The 16,770-nt window shown below is 33.4% G+C and overlaps 1 protein-coding gene across 3 annotated transcripts in view; it reads left to right on the top strand.

Moving 5' to 3' along the window:
* The window catches only part of LOC127867342 (uncharacterized), a 442,512-nt gene that overhangs the window by 31,960 nt on the left and 393,782 nt on the right, over positions 1–16,770 (top strand). Inside the window, exon 13 of one of the 3 annotated variants that reach the window (XM_052408432.1) lies at positions 11,439–11,650. The exons of the other annotated variants lie outside the window; for them this stretch is intronic. The gene's annotated coding sequence lies outside the window, so the exon portion shown is untranslated. Of the gene's footprint in view, positions 1–11,438; positions 11,651–16,770 lie in introns of those variants that run through there. 3 annotated transcript variants of the gene reach the window in all.

Here is a 16,770-nt window from a genome sequence, read left to right as displayed (position 1 = left end):
TCCCCGAAATCGCCAACTTGACGTATTTCGAGACTGTTTTAACTGAGTCGCAATATATTAGAGAACAAAATTAAAGCCTTTATAAGTCAAAAGCAACTTGTTTAGCGATCTTTGCTTCGTAAAAAGTTAAGCGTCTGTTTAGTCCACCTTTTCCCTTAAGTACACTGCAAAAAAATTGTCAAAGATGACAGTAGTCAAGTGATGAGGCTATGAAGCCTGGGGGTGTCTGGACTCTCATCAGCCCAGAAGATGCCATGCTTGATATATTTAAAGCAAATAAAAGCAGATAACTATGTCTGTAACAATCTGTGTTTTGGTCCAATGTCATTTGTGCAAGACTGTGAATAAAAGTTTATGTAGCTTTCCTGTGTTAATAAAAGCTGCCAAAAGTTAAACAAGTTAAACAAAGTCATAAAAATAACATTCTACAATTGTTACAATTCACAACTTGATTTTTCCCAATTTGGTGATTTCAGGGCTCGAAAATTTCCGAATGGCAACGGACATGTTCCCAATTGGGTGAAAAAAATAACTTGATTCACAAAATTATCTTTCTGCCCAATTAAGGAAGCTCTGATCGAGTGTATAGATCCCAATAGTTATTTACTTGCAGTAAATATGGGTCTTAATAGATCATTTCTTTTAAACAACGGTGGTTTTTGGGCTGGACTGATTTGGAAATCAGATTTTCTTTAATTAAAAGAATTATATAAAAACAATATAGTGCTACAATGCAAAATCTATATTATTACTGGTACCTTTCGTAGAAGAATCACAAGCCTTTATCAACGTCTCAACTCCATCATCCAAAGAAAGGTCTGGCACATCAGTTAAAAACTCTGTTTAACAAACTATAGAATGAATACCCATTCCCTTTACGCCCACTCACACCATTCATTCATGCTTGTTTATTTCGCTCGATATTTTTATTTTTGAGGACAAATATTCAATTTTTTTGTATCCTAATGGAGCAGACAAAATATTTTTTCAATGCAACTGTGTGGGGTTTTTTGCATTTATTTATGTGTTTAAAAAATCCAGCACAACATCATGGACGGTATGAATACAAACTGTTAAAATAAAGCAATTTTGAAGCACACTTCTTTATAAATTTAAAACTATCTGCAATGACACAAGTGGTTAAAACATGGGTCACCATTAAACATATGCTTTATTCTTGCAAAAAAAAATTAAGTTCATTTAGCAGTTCCTTTGTTTGTAAATTGAAAAATTTTAAAAATAAATAATTCAGTGTCAATAAAAGAATTCAGGTTTTTTTCAGCTGATTTTATAGCCACTATTAGCAATATTATCAATAGCAAAACTTATTTTTTCCCAAATCCCCCACACAAAATATCCCAATAGGTTGATTTGAAAAAGTTTAGAAAATATAAGACTTCCAGTGTATATAAAGGACTTACATGTTGAAATTACCAATTAAATCATTTATCAAAAACAATTTATCCATCAATTCATTAAGTTTTACTAATATTTTCCCAATTTGGGGTAAATTGACACTGGAATTCTCAATTTTAAAGGGTAAAGTACATGTTTCCAAAGTTGCGAAAAAAAGCCCTGAAATTATAAAGCATACCAGTGAAGGAATCATCACTACTTGGCATATTGTTCTCTGATTCTGATGTGGTTGACTGAACTTTATTTTTTTTAACATTTAAATATATTAGTTAACCTGATCCAGTGTAGAAAATAGAATAATATTGCATTATTAAATATTCTGTTTCCTTGAATTTGTTTTAAAAACAGTAAAATATGCTTAATTGATTATTTAAGACTGAACTTATTTTCCCCCATAATCAGGCGTTTCGTGTGATTTTTTCTTACAAAATCCGGCGTTTCGCGCGATTTATTTCCCCTCAAAAAGGCCAGGCCCTTTCCCCAAAATCAGATAAAAATCCCTGGTTGAACCACACGTAGTTAACATTTCAATACAACTACAAATGCATCTTTAAATCTGGATATTTACACAATGAAATTGTCCTTTTTTATCCAACTCATTTCAATTAGTTTACTGGCAATACTTTTTAATTCTGCTCCCATTTTCTTTAATAAATTATTTATAAACATGTGTTGTTCTTGTTCAAAGTTCAGAAATTGAAATCATCAGCCCTTGAAAATATCAACATATCTAATCTTATGTTCTACAGGTAGCTACTACACCTTTTCTCCAGATAATTGACAGCTTTCAACAATATAAAGGCACATAATGATCAAAGCTTGTAAGAAACAAGAGGCCCATGAGGGCCTGAATCGCTCTACTGGCTGGAATCAATAGGGCTCAAGCCCTTGATAGTATGAACAATCTGAGTAAGTTTTAAACAAACAGACCCAAAATGGGAAATTCATCGCATAAATAAAAAGAAACGTAAAATTTAAACTTCAAATGGCTCCTTTTTCAACAATAAGTTGGACAAATTTTCTTCACTCTCAATGGGGTTCTGGCCCTTGATGATATAAAACATCTGTTGAAGTTTCAAAAGGATAGAACTTCATATTTAAACAAACAAGAAATGTGTTTGTCGGAAACACTATGTCCCCTTCTGCGCCGCTTTGATTTTTTTTACCTTTGACCTTGAAGGATGATCTTGACCTTGAGCTTTCACCACTCAAAATGTGCAGATCCATGAGATACACGTGCATGCCAAATATGTAGTTGCTATCTTCAATATTGCAAACGTTATGGCAAAATGTTAAAGATTTTCATTTTTTTCTCAAATTCAAGGGGAGATTATTCTGGACTTATAACTCAAATATTGCTCATGTTCAATAGGGTTTGACTCATCATTCAGATAAAGACACTGTGAAAGTCGGGAAATGATTGGATGAAAACTGTGGACTTCATTGCGTAAACAAGCATTATTTCACAATTTTCTCAAATTCAAGGGGAGATAATTCTGGACTTTTTACTCTGATGTAGTCCATTTTCAATAGGGTTCGAGTCCTCATTAATATCAACACACTGGACAAGTTTGAAAAGAATCGGATGAAAAATGTGGACTTTATCGGATAAACAAGAAAGTCTAACACGCACACACACAGACAGAAACCATACCATCCCATAAGCTCTTCTGGCCTATGGCCAGTAGAGCTAAAAATACAAAATAATGTTTTATTGTACAATTTTTTAATGTTACTGTAACCATGAAGCCATTAATATGATTAATAGGCTGATAACTCTGTAAACTTTTGTTTGAAAAGAATGAAAAATATTTTGTGAAGTTCTTTTAAAATTTTAGCTCACACCTCTGTGTGTCTTACTCTGTGTGTCTTAAGCATGCAATTTTCCTTACAGAATGTTACCCATAAAAGGGGCATATAACAGTTTGAATGGTATATTTTTTTCTGAAATAAATGTTTATCCTATTACCAAACGAAAACCAATAGTATAACAAGTGATCGTATGAATATGAGCTGTAAACTATAAATATTTTTAGACTATGGTTTCCAATCTTTATTTTTGGAAGTATATATATTTCAATGTGATGTCATAGCAAATGATTATGTTTGAAGTAAACAAATACTTCAAGCAAAATTGGGACACCAGCTTTATTTTTATATTTAAGTATTTTTACTCTTTTTGAACGATAAACACCACAAAATAATGGGATAAATAGAATATTATGTGGGTGTTGGAAAGAGATCAAGTTTATCATGCTCGGCTCAAAATTTTTGTAGCGCTCTGAAAGTCTAGCACTACATGTTTCTCATCCTCGCAGGATAAACTTGATCTCTATCCGACAGTTACATAATATTCTATATATACATTAAAAAGCATTTATTTAATGAGTTCCTAAAATACATATCTTGCCATTCAACTATTTATGCAAAAGTTATTACTTTATATTTAAAGTTGTCTCTAGGACACTTGCGGCGCTTAAAAAAACATAAAAAATGGTAAAAAGTTCTTACTTAGTATCATATTGTGGTGGTACGCTAGCCAATTTTGTTAAGTTCAGCTCAAGAATTATGAGTTTGATTGAAACTAAAGGCTTTTTATTTGGCAGGTGATAACAATTAATCAAATATGCTTGTTAAGTTTTAGGATACGAAATACACAAACAAGATTCAGTATTTTGTTTGTTTTTGATTTCCAAATTTAAATGATGTATTGTGCAAGATTTTGTAACTGTTATGTGAAAAAATACAGAATCTGCATGCAGTGGATCTTCTGCATACTCATGTCACTGGAGTGCTAAGTCACGGGCATGGAGGGTTTCATGCCTATGTGGACATTAATGAATATCCTCATGATCCCAACTTGACAATCAACATCATACTTAAAGAGCTACTACGTCAAGCGAAGGCAAATGTGAGTAATGTTTGTGTACATGATTTCTTACATAATTATACTTGGAAGACAAAAAATTGTAAGCAGGCCATTCAAGCACCTACATTTCTGAAAATAACCAAAGCCCTTGACACTCGTGAACTACCACATGATTGCTTTTTTTGGTAAAGATGGTTATAGTACAGTCAGTGTTTTCAGGGGTCTCAATCTCTGGTTTTTGGGGTTTAAATAAGGCCATATTTCCCCAGCAAAAAAGTATATAGTTCCCCCATTTCAGATAAAAAAATCCGTAAAAACGCAAGACAATTGAATGCCCTAGACCCAGAATTGTCAAGTTCAAGTTTAAAATGTTTCAAACTAAATAGAATTGATAGATAAGTGTTAACTGTTAATAGATTGTAGTAAAAAGGACAAATTAAGTGATTAAAACAAATATTTTATTGTTTCTTATGTTTTGGTTGAAATTCTCCTATGGAAAATGATGCCTGATTTCGCCCGCCTCAGTGTTCCCCCAAACCAGAGTGAGACCCCTGGTTTTATGAATTTGTATAGAGGATCATAAATTCTTGCTTAGGTTGTTTTGGATAGATTACATCAGAATACGAATCATGCAAAAAGCATTAGTATGATAACACATTTTCGCCAGACTAGCTATATTTGTGTATGATCATGTGATATAAACACTGACCATTTTACTTTTATTGTTTTCCCTATGTTGTAGTTTTACTTGTTGTTTACTCTAGAGAACAACATTATTGTGCAATAATTTTGTGGATGTTTTTATTCCAGAACAACTTCCTGCCTCCAAATTTGTTTATCCAAGCTTTATATTGATAAATGTAAACATTAAATTTTAAAAGCTCCGGTAAAAAATAACAAATAAAATTTAAAAAAGGGAAAACAAATTAGCTCGCAGCAGTTCTCGAACCAGTGACCCCCCGAATTCTGAAGTAAAAACGCATTAACCAACTGAGCTATCCTGCCAAGCTTACATAAGAAACGTATTTTATACGTTATATAAGGAATCTTCGTAGTTCCACAAATTTAAATGACAAAAACAGAACTCTCCAAATTATTCAATCATTTCGCGTTGCAACGCTTTATAATTTTTAGGTTTTTAAATCGTCACAAGATGCATATAATGGCTACCATGGCAACTGTTCAGTAATACTGTTTTCTCACTAATATCATAACAAAACCGAAAGTTTGCGAATTCGAACCAACTTTTTTCAATTTTGTCAATTTATCAAACCGTGAAAAGATCCCTTTAAGGGACAAGTTGAACATTGTTATTGTAGTGTTTACCAGTTATTTTTCCAACAATATCGCATAACATGGTAAGAACGTAATAACGTCTTCTACTGACAATCAAGAAGAAAATGTCTAAACAAATGAAATGTGAAACAAAAATACATCTAACCGTGTCAAAAAGTAAAATATTTTGATTTTTATACATGTATGGCATACTAAATGATACTATAATTCCGTATTTTGGACAGTGTATGTATCCATGTATGTAATGGCCAACACGCAAAGGCACTATCTTTGAAGCGGCTAAAGAATTCCACTTGAAATGTCGCATACTGTTGTTGGAGAACGTATCGTATTGGCATTAATATCATTCAGCCTATGGGAATTTGAATGGACCCGTATTCGAAAACGGCGAACATTTCATTGGCATTCACCTTATATAGTAGAGCAAAGAAAAGTAAAATGTGTCAATCTTTTTTTCAAAATGAGTTGACATAAATCACGCAGAGAAACATGAAAGGTTTACCTTCTTAGTGCATGTTTGAATAAGATTAACTGGTCAATTTTTATATATTGTGTCATCGTTTGTCTTTTTTTAGTTAGTATTTCTATTTTAATGACAAGTCATCGAATCGTGTAGAACTTCGGAACACTTTCTGAGACATATTGAAATGTGATTAATTTGTCAATACATGTGTATTCTTAATTTTAACGCAATCTGTTAATAAATAATCAATACATCATGTCAAATCTAAGAAGCGTCTTATTGTTTATTTGAATGGGTTTTTAATAATATATTTTAGTAGTTAATATCTCCTATTGATTAAAAGTAAATACATCGGGGTAACATGATTTATATAGACGTGTGTATAAAATAACCATCCAAAAAGGCAGTGTAGTATTCGACATTTAATATTCATCACTCGAAGGAACTTCTTATGCAAACATTTCATGATTATTTTTGTCTGATAATAAAAATCGACTCAATACATTAAGAAATCAACCTACTATTGTGTACCATGTTGTTGTTTTTTTCTACAAAGTTGCTTAAAAATTATGTATCTATAAGGTTGCGATTTTCTCGGGATTCACTTGCAAATAGAAGTATGAGATCAATATAAAATTTCTTTAATAAAGAATTATAATCGTGCACGTGATATGAAGTTAGGGTGGCGATAAAAAGCTGTTAAACATAATTTTTGGGGTTTTATATACACGTTTTCAGAAAACTGGAGTTTTTTTTGATTGTCACGACCTATGTCAAAACAGATCTTAGTACAGTCTACCCATAGTAGTTTACATGCCGTCTCGCGTATATTCGTGCCCTTAACAGGGAGTAGGATTGAGTATATACAACAAAGTGGTAATCTTTATTTCCTACGATATTTAAGTACCGATTTAAAACGACAGTTTTCATCCACAAAAAACAATGACTCGTTTCTGGAGGATTTTAGCTTAAACAAGAAAGACATACGTTCTCTAAGTCACGTTGGATAGTTAAATATTGGATATCACCCTTACTATGAGACGTGCCATCTAGATAATTATACATGTACGTGACAGTGAGTCACGATCGCAATAAGACGTTGTTTAAATGCTTATTGGGTGGGGGTTTTTGTAGTCAAGGTACTAATTTCTTACAAGACTTTACCCCGTATAGACCTGTTACGTTGGAGTCCTAACAGCTGTCTTTCTCGCTTACTATGTGACAATACCTCTAATTAATATGAGTACACATGACAGTGGGAAAGGCTTGCGATAAAACGCAAAACTAATGTGTACTAAAGAAACTACGCAAAGGGCGTTTACTATATTATATTATGTACCAGATACCGATAAAATCATTCGTTCTAAACAATCGGGCGCTTTTTTTGGGTTGGTGTGATTTCATCTTTTTGCACGTGGAAATGGTGAAACGCGATATGATTATAATATTATTTTAATTGCTTCATTTTAGGTGTGTTGATACACCAGGAAAACATAAAATTAATTTAAATATTAAAATGTCTCGTATAGAAATTTAGGAGCGAACCCGCGCAATCGTCATGTTGCAGGTAACCTTCCTCCATTGCTAAAGCGTTCAATCGCCACGGATTTACACGGATCGCCAATGATTTTATCGTTTTCTTGCACATACTTTAGTCTTATGTTCATATGTTTACTTTTACATCAAAATATTAACTTATAACTGAGATATTTAATTTTGAAAAATGTTGCGTTAGAAAAGTCAAATGGTACGAAGAAAATGTGGGGATATTGTGGTGATGTGCGTCTTTCCGTCCGTCCGTCCGTCCGTCCTGGCCACCTGCTTCTCCTACACTATTAGCACTAGAACCTTGAAACTTACATACATGGTAGCTATGAGCATATGTGCGACGGTGACAGTGACGGAATTTTGATCTGACCCCTGGTTCAAAAGTTATGGGGGTTGGGGCGGGGCCGGGTCAGAGATTTTCACTCATTTTTTTATGTTATTTTACATAAACTTCTTCATTTCTGCAACGATTTACTTCAATTTGATACTGAGCCTCTCTTATGACAATACGGTCAATCTCAACTATGCATGGCCCCATTACCAACCCTGGGGCGCCCCTGCCACATAGGCCACGCCCACCCAAAATTGCCTTTTACTATAATTTCTTTATTTCTACACCGATTCACATCAAATTGATACTGAACCTCTCTTATGACAATACGGTCAATCTCAGCTATGCATGGCCCCATTACCAACCCTAGGGCACCCCGCCCACATAGGCCACGCCCACATAGGCACCGCCCACCCAAAATTGCCTTTTACTATAATTTCTTCATTTCTACACCGATTAACTTCAAATTGATACTGAACCTCTCTTATGACAATACGGTCAGTCTCAGCTATGCCTGGCCCCATAACCAACCCTGGGGCGCCCCGCCCACATAGGCCACGCCCACCCAAAATTGCCTTTTACTATAATTTCTTCATTTCTACACCGATTCACTTCAAATTGATACTGAACCTCTCTTATGACAATACAGTTAATCTCAACTATGCATGGCCCCATTACCAACCCTGGGGTGCCCCACCCACATAGGCCACGCCCACCCAAAATTGCCTTTTACTATAATTTCTTCATTTCTATACCGATTCACTTCAAATTGATACTGGACCTCATTTATTACAATATAGTCAATCTCAACTATGCATGGCACCATTACCAACCCTTGGGCGCCCCGCCCACATAGGCCACGCCCACCCAAAATTTGCCTTTTACTATAATTTCTTCATTTCTACACCGATTTACTTCAAATTGATACTGAACATCTCTTATGACAATACGGTCAATCTCAACTATATATGGCCCCATTTCCAACCCTGGGGCGCCCCGCCCATAATAGGCCACACCCACCCAAAATTGTATTTTACTATAATTTCTTAATTTCTACACCGATTCACTTCTTATTGATACTGAACTTCTCTTATGACAATACGGTCAATCTCAACTATGCATGGCCCCATTACCAACCCTGGGGTGCCCCTGGGCCAAACATGCGGCGTGGGGATACGCGTCGGCCTCTGCCGCGCCATTTCTAGTTCCAATTCAATTTTAATTCCATCCTTCTAAGTGAGATTTTACCCCAGGAAACCATAGCATTAATTTTAAAAAATCGTATGAATATTCAGGAGCGCAATGTTGCAGTCCAGTCGGTCATTAAGACGTGTAAGTTAAAGCGTTTTACTTTTCACATTATTTTTGTACATTGTACAATTTCGAGAATTTTACTTTTGCAGTGATTTTTTTAATAAGTTTTGTTTGATAAATTTTGATATTTTTCTAATAAATTTACATTAAGTATTAGATATGTGTTAAATTAGTCTGAGTCGAAATTTCAACAAAATCCGTTCTAAAATAAGGATGCTATAATGATTTGATAACGTGTTGCGTTAGAAAAGTCTCCAAGTGTATACGATTTTAATCATTTCAACAAGATTGCGGACAATAAAGAAAAGAGATTGTGACTCTCGGCCAAAAAGACAAATCACAATCAAATTAACGATGGACATCATACCAATATAAGGATATGATGAAATGCATATGATAATTAACGATAGTAAATCAATTTATGTTGATGCTTTAATTTCCACAGGTAATTTCATTTTAGCTTACTTTTGATTATATGAATCATATACAACGAATCATGAAATGACAACCAATTTAAATATTAATAATTAATCCTTTATTGGCAAGTTATACCTATTTCAGTTTTAACAATCGCGAATAATTTCTCAGTTATATTTAACTGATTTAAGGTTTGTTTGTATTTATTTTTTATTGTATATTGCAATATATTTCCAGGTGAAGATGGTTCCTTTTCAATCATCATTATTCTATGTGTTGGGAGTTCCATACTATTAGTGATTGTTGTAGTGTGTCTGTTAAGACGTCGAGGCGAACTTTGCAAGATTGTGCATTTTAAAGGTATGATTCTGTATTTCCCATTCGTCGTTATTGTTCCTAGTGAAAAATACTAAAACATCGTTATAACACGGTGGTGACATTAAGACAAACATATTAACAAGCAATAATTGCCTTCAATAGAGTGGGGCAAGATATTTGCATAAAAGCGTATCAAAAAGTGAATATGTAATAACGTCTTTGATACTTTTAAATTGCACTTAGAGATCATTTAAATTTATTTTTTATACTTATAAATTACACTAAGAGATGATATTGTCACGTAATTACACATTGTTCCCTGATCATACACAGTAACAACCAAAGTTCATTTCTGTTTTTATCGAGATTTATTTCTGTTAATCTATTGGCCGCCACGTCAAGAAAGCGTGACTACTCTACTCCATTGGCTCGAATGGGTCAAATGGCTCCTAGTCCGTTGAAATTACTCCGCTTTTATACCAATTTCGTTACGTACTCGCCTAATTCGTGACCCACGCCTGTCATCAAGTAATGGGCGTCAAACGTGTGCATACTGGACTTTTACGCCTCTGTACTCGCGGGTCTCCATTTAATTTGATATCTCCAATTTGTATTCACACCTGGAAAACGCATCGGACTGTCGCTTCTTCCCGCTTAATGTACCTACTAATTGTTTATATGCATTTTGCGAGTCACGATTCTTATATTTTTCTGTTCGTTACATATTACTGAAATATACCTATCGGAATGTCGCTTCTTCCCGCTTAATGTACCTACTAATTGTTTATATGCATTTTGCGAGTCACGATTCTTATATTTTTCTGTTCGTTACATATTACTGAAATATACCTATTATAACCCGTTACATTACAATATAAATGTTTTTATGTAATCTGAACTTCCATACTTTCAGATCTAGCTACACAGTTTAAATAAATGTTTGTTTGTTTTCAGAAGCGATACATGAAGTGTAAGTATATTGAATTATATTAGTTGATGATTGCGAAAACTGTTAGTGAATACATATTTGTTGTTCGCATTTTAATTATTTTTTGCATTTTTTATAATTTCTGAATAAATGAAATTGAAATCTACATCTACATCTTGGATTAACATGTGTTTTATTTAGAGATACAGTAGAAGAAGCGAATCGAGCTTGCAGATCTAGTCACTCTAATGGCAAAGGATTTTTGACTTTCATTGTAGGAAGTGATACACTAGCTGGTTATAAGTATTACTTGTAGTGAAACAAAAAAAATAAGTGTAATAAAAAAAGTATCGTATATTAAAAATGCGATTTGACGATATATTGCGATGTTATATTAACTAGTCGGACATTATGTTTTATGTTTTACCTGCGCATAGTGTGTAATCATTATGTCGTTATACATTATTTCGTTTGATGCAGTGGAATGATTTAAGGTGTTTTTGTTGTGGCACATTCAGCGTCGCTTTTTTATATTTAGATTTCAACTTTGAGGAAGACACTTCACAAAATAATACACATAAAGGAGTAAAAACACCGACCGAGTGTGCTCGTAAAACTCGCGGATTTTGTAATGAAACGTATTCCGAATATAACCCTAGAAAGAGAAAGGATGATACAATGGACGGTAACATTATTTTTTCCTTGTAGTTTATTTAGTCATTAATTTCCCAAATCGTAAGAAACAATTTGTTATAACAGATAAAAATATAATTCACGAATACATTTTAACCGGTATTTCGTGTTTTAGTCTAACTTCAATGAGTGCACTTTAAAAGCCCACTTGACATATTATGAAAAATTGATGTTAACGAATAAGTTGCAAAGATGTTGTTATTTCTTGCACATATGTGGCACATTTATTAATCTTAAAGAGATTCATCCATATCACCTTGAAGTTACTGTAATGCGGATATGGCTATGTTAATTGTTCAATTAATGGTGTCCCTCACACCCCTGAACTCATTTGCATTTGTACATTCATACTCATTTAGACATAAATATGATTCATAATAAGTGATGATGCGTTATGTTAATTTTTATTTATCTGATGACATTGTTTTAAAATTAACATATAACACGACATAAAGAATAATTAATCTCTGACTTTAAGACAAACAAAATAGTTAATACTATCTATTTTAGATTAATACGAATGCTTGGAATGTTTTAATGATGGTTTAATTTTGGTTTTCCATCATCTAGTATGATATAACTTCAAACTTTATTATTATTTCACGAGATTCTGCAATAAGTGCATTGCATTGTAAAACTAAATATGTTTGGGTATTGCTAAATTTTAATTTGTGTTCCTCACAAGTGCTTTGTTTAATATTATTAGAATATAGCGTTACGATGAAGACATATAGAGAATACATGTTTAACGGTTTACTAAAAGATATTTTAGATATGTTTTATCTATGATACGATACAGATATTATAAGATATGGCTGAACTATTAACATTTGTGTCGGTTCTATCTGTCGAATAGAATAGATAAACACTCAATGTAATGCATGGTATTGGTGATGTTTGTTTTCCTACAATATCTAATGATGTATTTAGGTTTATACACTATTACAATTATACCAGCTTCAACTATTGTCAGTAAGTAAAATTATCATTATTACAAACTGAGTGTGAAACAAATCTTCAAATCTTCCACAACGCCCGGAAATGAAAACATCACAATTGCCATAACAAATGGCGAGTAATCATTAAAAATTGATTATATTTTAAAAAGGGATTTTCCACAGAATCTCTTTTAAAATGGTCATTTTGAAGGAAATTTCTTTTTAAAAACCCCACATTTTTCTCACTTTTTATAAGAAAGTACAAAAAATGTTACGCTGGCAGTACAACCCATCTTACATTCAGACAGGAAAATTGAACTGAAACTTAAATGTTATGCTGGCGGTACAACCTCCCAAAGGTTCATAAAAACTGAATATTCTTTGAAAATGTTACGCTGGCAGTACAAACTCTCTAGGTTCATATAGACAGATAATGTTTGAAAATGTTACGCCGGCGGTACCAACTTCCCACACGAAGGTTCTTAGTTCATAATCTTGAAAATGTTACGCCGGCGGTACAAACTCCCTAAGGTGCCAACTTCCAGCAATGCATAATCACATAGTAAAAATCACAAAAGGTAAACCACTTTTAAATGTTTAAGTTCTTAAAAGGTTCATAATCACAACAGATAATTCTTTGAAAATGTTACGCTGGTGGTACAAACTAAAAAACACAATGACAGATAATTCAAAATGTTACGCCGGCGGTACAAACTTCCATAAATGCATTCACAGAAAAAATCACACTGAAAAAAAGGAAGGTAAACCACTTTTAAATGTTAAGTTCTTAGGTTCATAATCACAACAGATTCACAACAGATTGAAAATGTTACGCTGGCGGTACAAACTCTCAGAGGATTTATGTTACGCCGGCGGTACAAACTCCCTAAGGTACCAACTTCCAGCAATGCATAATCACATAGTAAAAATCACAAAAAAGAATGTAAACCACTTTTAAATGTTAAAGTTCTTAATTTAATAGTAAATTATAATACATGTTATATAAATACAGAACACACACAATGATGTGTAACCCTTAAAATTTAACTGAAAATGTTACGCTGGCGGTACAACCTCCCAAAGGTTCATTATCACAACAGATAATTGAAAATGTTACGCTGGCGGTACAAACTCTCAGAGGATCATAAACACAATGACAGATAATTGTTTAAAAATGTTACGCCGGCGGTACAAACTTCCAGAAATGCATAATCACACAGAAAAAATCACACTGAAAAAAAGGAAGGTAAACCACTTTTAAATGTATAAGTTCTTAAATTATTAGCAAATTATAAAATAAGTCATAACAAGGGCTGTTTGTAAAACATGCATGCCCCCCATATGGGCTCTCCGTTGTAGTGACAGCCATTGTGTGAATATGTTTTTTGTAACTGTGACCTTGACCTTTAACCTAGTGACCTGAAAATCAATAGGGGTCATTTGCCAGTCATGATCAATGTACCTATGAAGTTTCATGATCCTAGCCATAAGCGTTCTTGATTTATCATCCGGACACCTTTTTACTATTTCGGGTCACCGTGAAATTGACCTCTGACCTAGTGACCTGAGAATCAGTAGGAGTCATCTGCGAGTTATGATCAATCTACCTATCAAGTTTCATGATCCTAGGAATAAGCGTTTTTCAGTTATCATCCGGAAACCACTTTACTATTTCGGGTCACCTTGAACTTGACCCTTGACCTAGTGACCTCAAAATCGAACGGGGTCATCTGCGAGTCATGATCAATGCACCTATGAAGTTTCATGATCCTAGGCATAAGCGTTCTTGAGTTATCATCCGGAAACCATTTTACTATTTCGGGTCACCATGACATTGACCTTTGACCTAGTTACCTCAAAATCAATAGGGGTCATCTGCAAATCATGGACAATGTACCTATGAAGTTTCATGATCGTAGCCATTAGCGTTCTTGAGTTATCATCCGGAAACCATTTTACTATTTCGGGTCACTGTGACCTTGACCTTTGATATAGTGACCTGAAAATCAATAGGGGTCAACTGCGAGTCATGATCAATCTACCTATCAAGTTTCATGATCCTAGGCATAAGCGTTCTTGAGTTATCATACGGAAACCATTTTACCATTTCGGGTCACTGTGACCTTGACCTTTGACCTAGTGACCTGAAAATCAATAGGGGTCATCTGCGAATCATGATCAATCTATCTTTCAAGTTTCATGATCCTAGGCCTTAGCGTTCTTGAGTTATCATACGGAAACCATTTTACTATTTCAGGTCACCGTGACCTTGACCTTTGACCTAGTGACCTCAAAATCAATAGGGGTCATCTGCGAGTCATGATAAATGTACCTATGAAGTTTCATGATCCTAGGCCCAAGCGTTCTTGAGTTATCATCCGGAAACCACCTGGTGGACGGACCGACCAACAGACCGAAATGTGCAAAGCAATATACCCCCTCTTCTTCGAAGGGGGGCATAATAAATACAGAACACACAAAATGATGTGTAAATTTTCAATCATTGAAATTCCAAAAATAAAAAACAATACCAGTATACTAATATGTACTCAATCCACCAGTCAGCAGGTCAGAAAATATATGAAATAGTGTGAATTATTCAATATTATTTATGTCACACTTAAATTAGTTCTCAAAATATTCTAGTATTAAAAAATTCTATACAATTTTTTAACATAAGTCATTATGAATAATTAAATATTTAAATAAAACAATCTTTACCGCTATTACATGTATAACCATTCAAAGTTTTTTAACAGATGCAATTGCTGCAATTTGTATTTTCATTACTAAACAATTCTGCCACAATTTTAGTATGTATTGTAAGGGCAAAACTTTATTGTTTCTCTGAAATACTCCAACATCATATAGGACATACAAAATAAAACATTGGTAATCACAAATTAACAAAATCAATTTTAATTAAGCATTTTAAAATGAAGACAAGTTCATACAAAGCATTTCTAAACCGAAATCGAAAAAATGTTAGAATAATGCACATGAACACATTCACAGTTACAACGGCTTACAAAGGCTGACTGAATATAATGCGCCGTTAGAACTTATTTTTTGTCTAGTTTCTTAAAAGATATCAGGTTATTTTAAGATATTAAATTGATTGCAACAGTAAGAAACGTGAAATCTCTTTAATTAACTTTTGTTTATATAGCGAAAGAAATTCAAAAATAGTTTTATTTAAAATAATCTCAAAAACCATTCAAACATATAAACTGTTATATACAAGTCCCATATTCTACTGTTCGAAATGACATAAGAAGAATATGACCACCACCACTGAACAAAACCAATAATGAAAAAAGCATACACCTAAGTGAAAAGACAAGTTCTCATCAAGCATTTCAAAATGGAATTCAAACATTCTTTGGATAATACACATAAACAAAAGAGCAGTAAAGAGAATCAAATTGTTGATTAGGGAATATTCCATTCCAACATTAAACTGAACAAAAAGATGTAGAATAATGCTTACACTTAATATGATCATCAGTGTGATGTAAAATACATGTGTTTTTTTTCTTTTACTTCAAAAAAAGGGCCATCATTTGCATGATTTGATATAAAAAAAATGAAGCTATTAGTCTCACAATTTGATAAAAATTATCTATGCATTCTTTTATAAAACAGAAATTTCACACCATACAATTTAAGTTAATTCCGTAACTTGACAGGGAAATAAATGTCTTAGTATGAGAAACCTGACTTCAATCATTCAGAAAAATAACATCAAGTGCCTTCATATGTACTCTGGTTGCAAATACTGATATCAAAATTTATTTTAAGTTCACGACATTTTTAGTCTTGAGAAAATAGGTATAGCTTCTAGATGTGGCAATAGGATGACCTTACATCTGTCCCACCTCTCTGACCCATGAGGACCTCACTCTACTAACTCCATCAGAGTACTGGACTGAACACTCTCCTGAATAAAAGACATCTTGAAATGTAAGAATTTGAATGCTGTTATACAACCAGGCGATATGATAATCATATGGTTATTAATTATGTCTTTTAAATTATAGCATTAGTACTCATAGCAATTGATACTGTAGAGTCAAATGTACAATGTTTTGCTTGAAAATTATAGTTTGGTACTCACAATGGGATATATAAGGAAACTGCATAAATATACCATTCATGTTTTCATCGCCAGAAATAACCAATATGATTGTCAATTTAAAATATCAAACACAGTTGTTGTGTGATGTGAAATGTCTTTGC

This window comes from Dreissena polymorpha, chromosome 2, assembly GCF_020536995.1.
Source record: "Dreissena polymorpha isolate Duluth1 chromosome 2, UMN_Dpol_1.0, whole genome shotgun sequence".
Classification (NCBI taxonomy): domain Eukaryota; kingdom Metazoa; phylum Mollusca; class Bivalvia; order Myida; family Dreissenidae; genus Dreissena; species Dreissena polymorpha.
This window is presented reverse-complemented; position numbering and strand designations above follow the sequence as displayed.